The sequence below is a fragment of the Chinchilla lanigera genome, unplaced genomic scaffold (genome assembly GCF_000276665.1).
Source record: "Chinchilla lanigera isolate Chin_1 unplaced genomic scaffold, ChiLan1.0 scaffold00017, whole genome shotgun sequence".
Lineage (NCBI taxonomy): Eukaryota > Metazoa > Chordata > Mammalia > Rodentia > Chinchillidae > Chinchilla > Chinchilla lanigera.
In genome coordinates, this window is record NW_004955418.1 from 11,606,732 (window position 1) to 11,619,090 (window position 12,359).

At 42.2% G+C, this 12,359-nt stretch overlaps 1 protein-coding gene across 1 annotated transcript in view; it reads left to right on the plus strand.

Annotated features, from left to right (window-relative positions):
• The window catches only part of Slco4c1 (solute carrier organic anion transporter family, member 4C1), a gene marked incomplete at its 5' end in the record, with an annotated part of 59,227 nt that overhangs the window by 19,716 nt on the left and 27,152 nt on the right, over window positions 1-12,359 (plus strand).

Genomic DNA, 12,359 nt, shown 5'->3' on the forward strand with positions numbered 1-12,359 from the left:
ATTTCAACCACAAGTACTTTGTCCAGAAAACATGTTTTGTTTTTCTCTTTTGCCTGGAGTACCTGCATATTTCTGTGCATCTTTGTTTTGTTTTGTTTTTTTTTTTTTTGGTTTTTTCTCCGGTACCGGGAACCGAACTCACGACCTTGCGCTTGCCAGGCAGGCGCTTTTGCCGCTGAGCTAAATCCCCAGCCCCATAGATTAGTATTCTTTAGCAAGGCGTGGTGGCACACACTTGTAATCCCAACACTCGTGAGTCTGAGGCAGGAGGATCATTGCAAGTTAGAGACCAGCCTGGGCTACAAAGTAAGCTCAAGGTCAACCACTTTGAAGTTATCAATATGTAATACAACAACCACTGTTAATTCCCTGTCACCTTGTATGTAGTTCAGTGTTGCTTGTACTATTCTTGTGCTACTTTGTAAATGGCTGTCTCTTAATATGTTTTTGTTCTTTTACTTCTAAAATTAAAAAAAAAATAACTGCCAAAAAGAAAAAAAGCCAACATGAACTGCATAGCGAGACCCTCTCTCAAAAAGACAAAAACAAACAAAGAGCTTAGTCGTCTTTGTGTCATCTAGCAGCTGTTAGGTCCACGTCTCCTTTCGCTTGTCTTTAAGGTATCTCTGAGTGTATGGTCATTTGCAGGGGCCTGCCCTTCCAGTTCTGACACTGCCCTCACCTTGCTCACTTCCGCTGCTCACGCTATCAATAGAATTTTTTATCATCTGGTTTTGTCTTTGGTTCTTTTTATATTTTGAGGCAAGGTCTCGCTTTGCAGTTCAGGCTGGTCTTCAGCTATGTAGCCTCACTGCGACCCTCCCATCTCAGCCTCCTGAGTGCCAGGATCACAGGTATGTACCACCATACCTGGCTTTCTTTGGTACCATTTTATGGACTGTAACTGACTCAGTCATGTGTGGTACTTTTCGGTAGCTAGCTTTCTATTAGTGTGTTCTGTAAGTTCATCGGTCATTATCCTGTATATTAAGTCAGTATCTGTTTGGTTATATCATCTTTGAGCTTTCAAGCACTTTCTTGATTTGTCTCTTTTATTATGTCATATATTTTAGCAGTTTGACTTCTGATTTCATCTAGATGAGCACCATGGATCAGCTTTGGGGTGTTGGTAGTTTTAGGAGGCCTTTTTTTTTCTCATTTTATATGCTTCTCTGTGTGTGTATGTGCATGCATGTGGGTGCGCGCACATGTGCACACGTGTCTTGAGGGTTGAAGGTCAATTACGGCGGGAAGACTGTGTTGGTAGTGGAAGATCGCTTTACTTCGTGTCTATTTCTCAGTGATGCGTTCCGAATGTGGCCAACTGTAGGCCTTTACTTTTGTCCAGCTATCTGGCCTCCATTGCTTGGGGCGGGGAGGGTGCAGTGTAGTTGAACCAGCACTCAGTTCTGCAGGGGCTGACCATCGTATGCTGATGACACAGCGGGAAACCAGATACCGACAAACAGTAAAATGCCAGGTAATACCAACTCTGCTCCCCTGTGGGACATGGCAATGGCACAGATACCAGCAATAGCAAAAATTGAAGACAAACTGGACAACAATACACAATGTACTAATTATCGTTACTGTACTAGCCTGAAGCAATAAGCTGGGAGTAGTGGCCATGCCTGTAATCCCAGCACTAGGGAGGCTGAGGCAGGAGGATCACTGTGAGTTGGAGACCGGCCTTGACTACATAGAGAGTTCAAAGCCAGCCTGAACTGCAGACTGAGATGCTGATTCAAAAAACAAAAACAAAACAAAACAAAAGTCCCAAAACCAAAGAACCAACAAAAGCTACTACTACCTCACACTTAGCAATAGCAAGGCTGGGTATGGTGGTGCGTGCCTGTAATCCTAGTACCCTGAAGGCTGAGGCAGGAGGATCTCCACGAGTTCGAGAGCAGCCTGGGCTACATAGAGAGTTCAAAAGCCAGCCTGAACTACACAGTGAGACCTGTGTTTTTTAAAAAAATAGAGGCCAGGCGTGGTAGCATGTGCCTGTAATCCCAGCACTCGGGAGGCTGAGGCAAGAGGATTGTTGTGAGTTCGAGACCAGCCTAGGCTACAAAGTGAGCTCAAGGCCAGCGTGAACTGCATAGTGAGAACCTGTCTTAACAAAACAAAACCAAAAAAAAAACAAAAGAAAGGAGATTTGTAATTATAATATAGATGTAAATACAAACCAAATACTGACATCCATTAAATATCTACTGACTGCAGCTACTATACAACCATTAATAATAGGATTCAACTCAGAGAAAAAATTTAACTAAAAATGTGAAGATTAATAAACCATAATAGTATATCTAAAGTTACCTATAAAGTATTAGTTTTTGTTTCATGTTTCAGCTCTGCTGTTGGTGAATATGTATTTTGGATTATTGGACCTTCCTGCTGAATCAGCTATTTTATTTTATTTATCTATCTATCTGTTTATTTATTTATTTTTAATTTATCTATTTATTTTTTTTGGTTTTTCTCCGGGACTGGGAACCGAACTCACAACCTTGTGCTTGCCAGGCAGGTGCTTTTGCTGCTGAGCTAAATCCCCAGCCCCTTGAATCAGCTATTTTATTATTATGTAATGTCCACTGTGCCTGGTAAATTTCTTTACTCTGAAGCCAGCTTTCCTCTGACACTAATATAGCTATTCCTATTTCACTTAATGTTTGGATGATACGTTTTATCTATCTTTTCAAGTCCATCATTAAATTCAAAGCAAGTTTCTCGTATACAGCACCTGGTTGGGTTATTTTTTTAATCCACTCTGCCAGTGTCTGCCCTTTCATTGTAGTTAGACCATTTAGGGGTAACAGAAGTGTTGATAAAGTTTGGGGTGCACTTTTATATATCATTTTGTGTTCGTTCTCTTCATTCTCTATTTGCTGGGTTCCTATAGGTTGCTTGAACATTTTTGTAAAAAATTTCCTCTGATTTAAATGTTATGCTTTGAGTGTTCCTTGTACGGATTCTCGACTGCTCTAGATACCATATTCTAAGTGCGTATGTTACCGCGGCCTTGGCCTTACATTATCAGTCTGGACTTTATTTAAAATCTCTGCTTTCACTGTGTGTTGTGACAAGGCTTTGATGAGTTTGAGGCAAAGGTGGTCTAGATGTGGTAGAAACCCAAGTTCTCCTGTTGGGACCTAAGAGGGAAACAGGGTCCTCATGATCTTTGAACAGTCGTGACTGTTCTGAAACTCCACTAGAATTGCACTCATGCCACGCTGTCTTGGTTACTTTTCTCTTGTTGCTGGGACAAAATACCTGACGCCCAAAATTAAGGAAGAAAAGGTTTATTTCACTTACAGTTTGTGGGGGTTTCAGTCCATACTTGGCAGGTTACAAGGCAGAGTGGCACATGGCAGAGGGCTGCAGCTCCTGGCGGCAGAACACAGCAAAAGCAACAAGCACTAAAAGGGAGGAATGGTGCCAAGCAGCCTCTTCCTCTCCCTTACATATGCAAACTATCCACCCCAGGGCGGGTGTAGCTCTCATACTCATAATCAATCAAACCCTAAAAGCCTGCCCCATGACCGCATGAGGCTTTGGGGGGGACACCCAGACACAAACCATAACACACACTTTCTCCTGGAGGGTAAGAGTCACTCCTCTCTGTTCCTCATGACTGCTGCTAACACCACACCGGAAAGTTATGGCCTGGTTGCCACAGGAGTATGCAAAATGCGTCCCTTCCTTAGGTTCTCCTTACAACACCGCAGAAGCAGAGGGAGAAAGGTGTCACTGTTGTAGGAAGGTGGAATGCTAGGCAGACAATGCAGGCTTCACTTCAAGGGAGTAAATGTTCATGGCTTACAGGCCATTGAGTGTCCACTGCAGCAGCTTAACTCCACTGTCATAGCTGAAAGCAGACATAGAAACACATAAACAAATGAGCACAGTTGTGTTGCAATAAATTCTTACTTACAAAAGCAGTCCGTGGGTTGGCGTAGGCCCATGATCTTAATTTGCATTCTCAGGTCTAAGTCATGGCTGCTTTGTGAAGCTGTGAAGCGCTCCATTCTTATATGAAGAAAGCACTGTAATAACTCTCAAATAGGGCTAACTGTGCGCATCTGGGAAACCTTTTTTATTATGATGAGTGGAGTGTAGGATGGCTCCTGCATCTACTGGGGAGGGGTCAGGGATGCCTGTAAACACAGGCAGTATACAAGAGGGGCCGTTGCAACAAATACTTACCTAGCTTCAGCCAACCCAGTGCGAAACTTGGGACTCTGCCCTAAAAATGCTGTGGTCATTTTATCACCCTAGAGAACGTCACACTGGGCTTTACGCTGATGGTATGAAACTCACTGGGTTTGAAGTGTTGAGAAGTATATTAAGTGCGTTAGAAAAAATGAGTGTGCTGCCAGAAGACAGTATAGAAATCTCAGATCAGGGGCTGGGGATTTAGCTCAGCGGCAAAAAGCACCTGCCTGGCAAGTGCAAGGTCGTGAGTTCGGTTCCCGGTACCGGAGAAAAACCAAAAAAAGTGAGCTCGAGGCCAGCCTGAACTGCATAGCGAGACCCTGCCTCAAAAAAAAAAAAAAAAAAAAAAAAAAAAAAAAAAAAAAAGAAATCTCAGATCATTTCAAGCTCTGTCACAGCAGTGACGTTTCTAAGCAGCGTGGCAGACTGGGCCCTGTCACAGTATCCACTGACCTCTTGCACACTAAGAATGAGGCACAGTGCTTGGTGTTCCACTTGGGAAATTTGGAGAAGTCTTTTATCTCATTTATTTACATACTTCAACCCATTTTCCAGATAATGTGTGAGGCTGCCACGTTTTAGTGAAAAGTGAGACAAAACAAAGTTCTGTACCAGGTGTAGCAGTGTGTGAGGCAGGCAGAGTATGTAGGAAAGCAGTAACCTCCAGAGGGAAACCATCGTGAAGAAAGACCTTGTGTTTTTGTAGTAATGCCATTACAACTGTTCATGTGACACCGAGCACTTGACTTCTTCCCAGGGACTGGTAAGTTAAACATGAATGTGATTACCAGCACCGTGAGACCTGAATTTCACATGACAGAATACTTCTTATCTGTTGTAACAGATCAGAAAATTTACAGCGGTAGCATTCATTGGTAGATGAAATAGCAGGTAGTGTTAGTCATGGAATGCGTGATTAACCACACAAGCACCATCCCACTCTACTACTGGTTGACAGGCCGTCGCACTCCCTCCTTCGCAGGTGGAGGGAGGTTGTCATGATAGGTAGAAGTTGGCCTGGCCTTATTAGCATCCCCTGGGGTGCTCATTATGAGAACCTCACAAAAATTTTTCTGTAGCTGGCTAGCAGAAGAGGAAGTGTAGGCTAGTTTCACCAAATTTTCAAGGTGTGCTAGCACCCACCACAAGTGGGCATCTCTGAATAACAGCTCCAGTCAGTCATATTTCTTTAAGGCAAAGTTAAGTAGGAACCCTCTAATCTTAGCACTCAGGAGGCTGAAGCAGGAGGATCACCACAAATTGAGACCAGTGTGTATGACACAGTGAGTTCAAGACCAGCCTTAATTTTGTAGCAAGACCTTATCTCAGAAAAACAAAACAAACACAACAAAAAAATAGAATCCCAGTTTTTTTTGTTTGTTTGTTTGTTTTTTTTTTTGGTTTTTCTCCGGTACCGGGAACCGAACTCACGACCTTACGCTTGCCAGGCAGGCGCTTTTGCCGCTGAGCTAAATCCCCAGCCCCTAGAATCTCAGTTTTGACAGAAGGAAAGAGGTACTGGGGTACAGATCTGTATTTATTCATAAACAACACTACTAGATCAGATAGCCGGAGACAAGATTGGAAGAAACAAAAATGAACGCGCTTGAAAGGTATAAGATCGTCCCGCTAAGGGATGTGCTTTGTGTTTCTTGCAGTGGGCCTGCAATGTAAAGAAAATTTGTTCGTTGGCAGTGATCACTTGAAAACACCTGGTATGGAAGAGGTTGTCCCTCGAAGAGCAAGACTCAGGGGTCCGCCCGGTGAACGGCTGCCTGTGTTTTTCCCCAACTGCTGTGGCAGTTACAGAACTGCTCCAAGTAAAAGTAGCCATAATAACATTCAAGGAGATAGGCATGAGTTAAACATCATGAACTTTGCCTCAGGAAGACTGGTTTATCTACCTTCCCTGCAGAGCAATTCCCTGATTTATTATCCAGGATCCTGAGTCCTACGACAACATCCCTTGGGGCAAACAGATCAGCCAGTGTACACCTATTCTGGCTGCAGTTTGTCTTCTGAGATAAATTCGTATTCTGGGTAGGAATTTGCTGTTAGGGCCTATAATACATCTGTCAGCCCCCAGCATTATTTGCCTTACATGATAGCATGCTCATTCCCATTATATCCCGCACAGTATCACTTCTGAGGAAGAAACTGGTGGACGCACAGGGTAAAGACTCCTCATGAAATCCATTTGTCTTGCCTTGTACCTCAACACCCAGGAGCCACTGGCTCAAAAGAGTGGTGTCTGTTGACATAAATTGCAAAACAGTTTGCTTCCTTCCTCAACATGTGCACGCGTTGAAGCAGAAGCAACTGTGGTGGGGAGACTCTCTGTGACCACAGTGCACAGGATAGAAAAAAAGGACTAGCAATAGACTGATGCGCCTTGATGCTTTGCCTAATAGTTTCTTTCATGGAACTTTTGCTTCCTATCTTGTTCTTGTTGAATCCTGGCCTCCAAGGGATCAATTCTTCCATCATGGAACACAGGCATTATTACCTTAAATTGTAAAGACTGACTGTTTCCTAATTATGTTTTTGCTCTACATACAAAATAATGCAAAGAGAGAAGAGGGTCTTCTGCATGGGCAGAGCCAGTGGGATGGATAATAGATACCAAGGGGAAGTTGGATTGTTTCCTTACAGTTGCAAGCAACAATATATTTTGGAAAGAGAGGTTTTACTTGGATGCTTCTTAACACCTCATATCATTAGTACACTTGTTAGAAGAAAACTTCCATAACCCAGTGAAGAAAGAACAGCTGAGTACTTGGTTATGTGAAATCCCAGTCCAATTGAGATGCAGGCAGGGTACAGAGAACTTGAACTGGACGATAGAACAGGAAGCTTATCACTTGGGCCTCTGACCAGCTCTACCAGAGGAAGAGCTGTGGAGCTTGTTGTTGTCCTACTTTCCTTATTTTCCCTGCCACCTTATATTACTACATCTAGTGGTGGCCAACATTTCAGGGTGGAGTGTTTCCCACGGTGTGTCCACTGGGAGAATGAGTTGACTGTATCCCATGACAGTACTTTGCTGATAATTTTGTGAGAATTCATTATACAAAATAGAGTTATTCCGGTCATAACTCCCACTAAAGTGAGGCTTAGGAGCCCCAAAGAGAGAGAACCTCTCAGAGAAAGTCTCGTGGATGTGTGCAGTAGTTCAGTGCCTACCTCACAGAACTGATCCAGCGAACACCCTGCACTATTTTTGAGATTGTTTTTCTTAGCAACTGACATAGCATTAGCAAGTATTGCCGTGTAACTGGCTCTTATGTGGTGACTGTGGCTTCTTACCAAGCAGAACGAGCCGGCTGCCTCAAGCACCAAAAGTACCCGGGAGTTCTCTTTCACAGCTTGAGTAGCTTTCTTAGCTCCACCCACCAATCTTTCCTTTCTACTCTGGAAAAACCAGAGGCCACTGTGGACTGTGGGTGTGTGTCTTAGAATCCAAAGAACCAGGTGTGTGTGTGTGTGTGTGTGTGTGTGTGTGTGTGTGTGTGCCTGACAGGTTACTTAGAAAATTTAGGAGGAATTCAAAACATTTCTCAAAGCATTTCTATCAAGATAAAGTGCCCAGAGTTTTTGAGGTAAGACCTGTCAGTTTCCTTATCTAAAGCACAAACTCTTGGCCCAACTGTTAAAAGAATGATAAGATTTTTTTTTTTTTGGTTTGGTTTTTCTCCGGTACCAGGAACCGAACTCACGACCTTGCGCTTGCCAGGCAGGCGCTTTTGCCACTGAGCTAAATCCCCAGCCCCCAAGAATGATAAGATTAAAAGAGGAAAGGATTAAAGGAAGAGGGACAAAATAAGAAAAACAATCCAATATCATGAATTGAAAGAATGTGAATAAAGATAAATGCAGAAAAGAACTTCTAAAATCTGAGAAAATTACACATACATTGTTATACCGAGAGTTAAATCTGTCTAAAGAAAGGCTAAATTTAACTACTTTAATTACCTTGTGGCTATTCTGTATTACTTGAGACCTCTGTCCTACTTAACTGATTTATTTAAAAGTGTTTTTTTATAGCACTGATCTTTGAGATACTAGACATTAATGAAGAAAAAATGTAGCAATGCATGATGGATAATACTCTATAAAAATTTTCATGTGTTATATTACACACTTGTATCAATTACTGTTCTTATTGGGGAACACAAGTACTTAATAGTTTCCGTCCACTGGTGTGTTCTGAAATAATGTGGAAGCGCTTGGGACATGTGCCATACACTTCTGTTATTCTCTGCAAGGAATCCCCACAGTCCAAATGTCTTTGGGGTATTTTAAAGTCCCGGCTGATGGCGTACCATGGTGCTGATCAGCCATGTCATGGCTTCCTGGCACCTAGTTAGGAAGAATTGAACTATACTGATGTACGTTCATACTTGTAAATTTTGTGTGATTTTATTAAAAAATTATATCTTTGAATGTTTTATTGTGAGGTTTTAGGTTTCTTTCTCATGCCCTTCAATTATGTGTATATGGGATCTCCTTGGGCCAATTTACATCTTTAACAGTTCTGCTTTTTTTCTTTACCAGCCTTTTTGCTCACTTTCCGTATTTCTATTTAATATGCACTCGATGGTGTTTGCTAGGTTTGGTCGTCTTTGAACCTCTTTTTATTTATTGTGTCTTCATTTTCTTTTCTTTCTTTTTTTTTTTTTTTTTAGTAACAGGAATTGAACTCAGGACCCTGTGCTTGCCAGGCAGGTGCTTGTGCTGCTGAGCCATATCCCCGGCCCTGTGTCTTCATTTTAATGAAGTTTTAATTTTACCTTTTTTTTCTGTCAGCACCTACTTCTCCTGTCCTCTTACCACTTCCTTTTCTGTTACTTCATTTCTGCTTTGCTGTCTTATAAACAGTGGCTCCATTTGTGATGAAATGTGATTTGTACTTTTCATCAGCTCCCTGAAATTACTTTCGTGGCCAGTGTTCTGTGGCCCTGACGTGAGTTGCATAAAAACCCGCTTGCTTTTCCTCAGCATCTTTCTGCGATGCCCTGGTAGTTCCTTCTTGCCCTGGTGGGCTCGGGTTCCCGGGAGTGGCGAGTGGCCAGGCGGCATCCAGGCAGGTGGCTGCTCAGTTCGCACAAGAGCAGATTGTCTGAGATAAACTTTGGGCCAGGTCCTCCCACCTGACCTGTGTTTCTTGAATCAGAGCGGTCAGGAGAGCTCTGGTGTCCCTGGGCTTATCTCTTGTTGCCAGTAAAGGATGTACATTTGGACTTAAGACTCCTTGTCTCATCTTGGGGAAGAGTATTTGTCCTGACACAGACTGTAGCCACCAGCTGCTCTTGGGCCTGAGCAAGACCACCCCTGTCCTGAGTCCTGCGCTTGGAGGACTCGCACAACCGCAAACACTGAGGTTCTAAGAACCTGTATCTTTCTGCAAGTTCTATAAGGAAAAAAAAAAAAGGCTGGTGCCCGGGTAATGGAAAGCTTATTTCAGGGCGAGGAATGCAGGAATGCGCTGAGATCCCCAGGCCAGAAGATGCTGCTGTGACTGAGGAAGGTCAGGTATGAAGGAGCGGAAAGCACCTGCTTCTCCTCAGGACCGCATCTAGAGCATAGGTGTGGGGAGGGGAGAGGGGCCCCAAGGTCTCTGGGCTGGGGAAAGTGGGTCTGCTTTTGTTTAAAGTCAGGAGCCTTAAAGTGCCTGACACCCGTAATAAAGGAGAATGGGTTCCGGGAAAACTGCTTCTTAAATCCCACCCCAGGAGCTTCAGGTGCCCTCCACAAGTGGGAAATTCTCCTGACAAAAGCCCGGCTGGGAGACCCGACTCCCCGCTCCCTTCCCAGGCTTGGGGGCAGGTGGGTCAGGGAACAGTGTCTGTAGCCTCAGGTCTTCTGGTCGTATACCTTGGGCTGTGGATCAAAGGTCAGGCTGACCTTGATAGTTAACTTGTAAGTATTCTGCCTGGGTCTGTGGACTTCCTTTTGTCCTTTTGCTGAAGGCGCTGCAGACATTAGGAGGCAAGTGTGGCCACCGTTTGTTAAGTGAAATCATAACCCTTCATTTTAATGGAAATGCTCCTCTAAATTCATAAACGGCAGAGGGGCTCCCTCTTGTGGAACATTGTTAAACCACGTGCCTTTTCTCCCGTTGATAACTGCAGGTAATATTTGCACAGTTGACGTACATGTGTACATGACTAATGATGCTCCAGTGAAGGTATACAGTGCCTAATGACCAAGCCAGGTCCTTACATTCCCAAGCACTCGTGTGCATCCTTTATGTTTGGGACCTTCGAATGCCTCTCTTCTAGTTCTTTACAAAATAGATGATAAATTGTTGTTACATATAATCTCCCTGCTGTGCTACACGACATGAGAACTTGTTTTTCTTGTCTAACTGTACTATGATACCTTTTGTCCATCCTCTCTTTTTTAAATAATGTCAAAAGCATTTTGTCAGGCATAAATTTCCTAGTAGAAGTACGTTCAAATAGTTGCCTAAACTAATAATACAGCAGAATTCACATAAGGGGTGGATCTAGTTACTTAATAAAATATTATAACAATAAAGTTTTATAAATTCATTTTGGATTTTCTTCTTTGGGTCTGGCATCTCTGAATGAAATATTTTGTTGGCAGGCAGAACTGTATGCTCTGAAGGATTATTTTTAATCTCCCTTTGTATAAGTGAATTTTTTTGTTTGCCTGTTCAAAATAGCATTCCTTCAGCTTTAAAGTACAATAATTTTAAAAGGGAATTTTTTTGTGACAGGGTCTCACTATGTAGTCCAGACTGGCCCTGAACTCCATTTAGGTAATACAGGCTGGCCTTGGACTCTTGGTGATCCTCCTACCTCAGCTTCCTGAGTGCTGGGTTTACAGGCATGCACCACCATGCCTGGCTACAAGGGAATTTCTTGATGTTAGAAGTCTTGCATCAAATTTTTCTCAGATGCTCTTTGTCCCTTTAGATTATGAATGTGTCATTTGTTTGAAGCAAAGTTTCTTAATTGTACCTTGGGGTATAGATTTCTTTCCTATTATACACGATTATGAATTTGATTTCTTTTGTCTGAATCCAGTGTTACATTCTGTCTAGTCTACTAAATCTTAATTACTTTTTACAACTTTGTTCATAGTTTTCAACTCTATTTTATCTGTCCTTGTAATTTTTTTTTTGTTTGTTTTTGAGACAATGTCTTGCTGTGGAGCCCAGGTTGGCCTTGGACTCCTGCCTCAGCCTCCCGAAGTGCTGAGATTACAGCTGTGCACTATCATGCCTAGCTCTCCTTGTAATTCTGTCTTTATTCTCTGTTGCTCTTTTTAATATGACTTTCATTTTGATAGTTTTGTTCTTTTATTATATGTCTTTCCTAATTTATTTCAGCCCTTGTGTTTCCATGAGCCCTTATTTTGAGCTTTCAACTTTACATTGCTTGATTTTTCTAAAAACGTTTTTATAAGGTGATAATTTTGTAAATTTGTGTTATGGTGCTATCTCTTGATTGTTCTGCTGTGCCACTTGGTTTTCTGTTTCAGTTGCTATTCGCCTTTGAATGAGGTGAATTACTTCTTAGCCAGCGTTTTGTGAGGTGTTTGTGTTACATTTCCTAAGTGGCCCTGCTAACTAACACCGAGCCTTCCGTGCTGGGCTGTGAAACACTTTACAGCCAGCTGAGATATTGATGTCGCCAAAGTCTAGTAACCCAAAGTAATTACAAAAAGTTGTGATGGAGAGTGATTGTGAAAATCAGTGACATGAGACCAAGTATCTAGACATAATCCCATGCACAGGAAAGTGAGACAAAAATGCGTTTGGATTAATCCTACAGAATTCTGGGTCTCCACCGAAAGGCACTCGAGTTAAAAACAAAAACGGCATGGTGTAGCCTGTTAATTAACCACTGTTAATTTTATGTACCTGTGGAGTGGAGCAAACGTCTATAAATCATGTATTAAACTCAACATATCAAGTAAATTTGAAAAGTTAGTTCACAGAAAAAATACAGATGATAATGTATAAAATTGCTTAATGTCTTTAATGAGTTTTTAAAAATTAAAAAATATGTTTTTTAAACAATGTGATTGGTAATGATTTAAATTTTAGTGTGTAAAGTGTTACTACACTGTTGATTGGATTTCATATTTGTATAATTCTTTCTAGAGAAGAT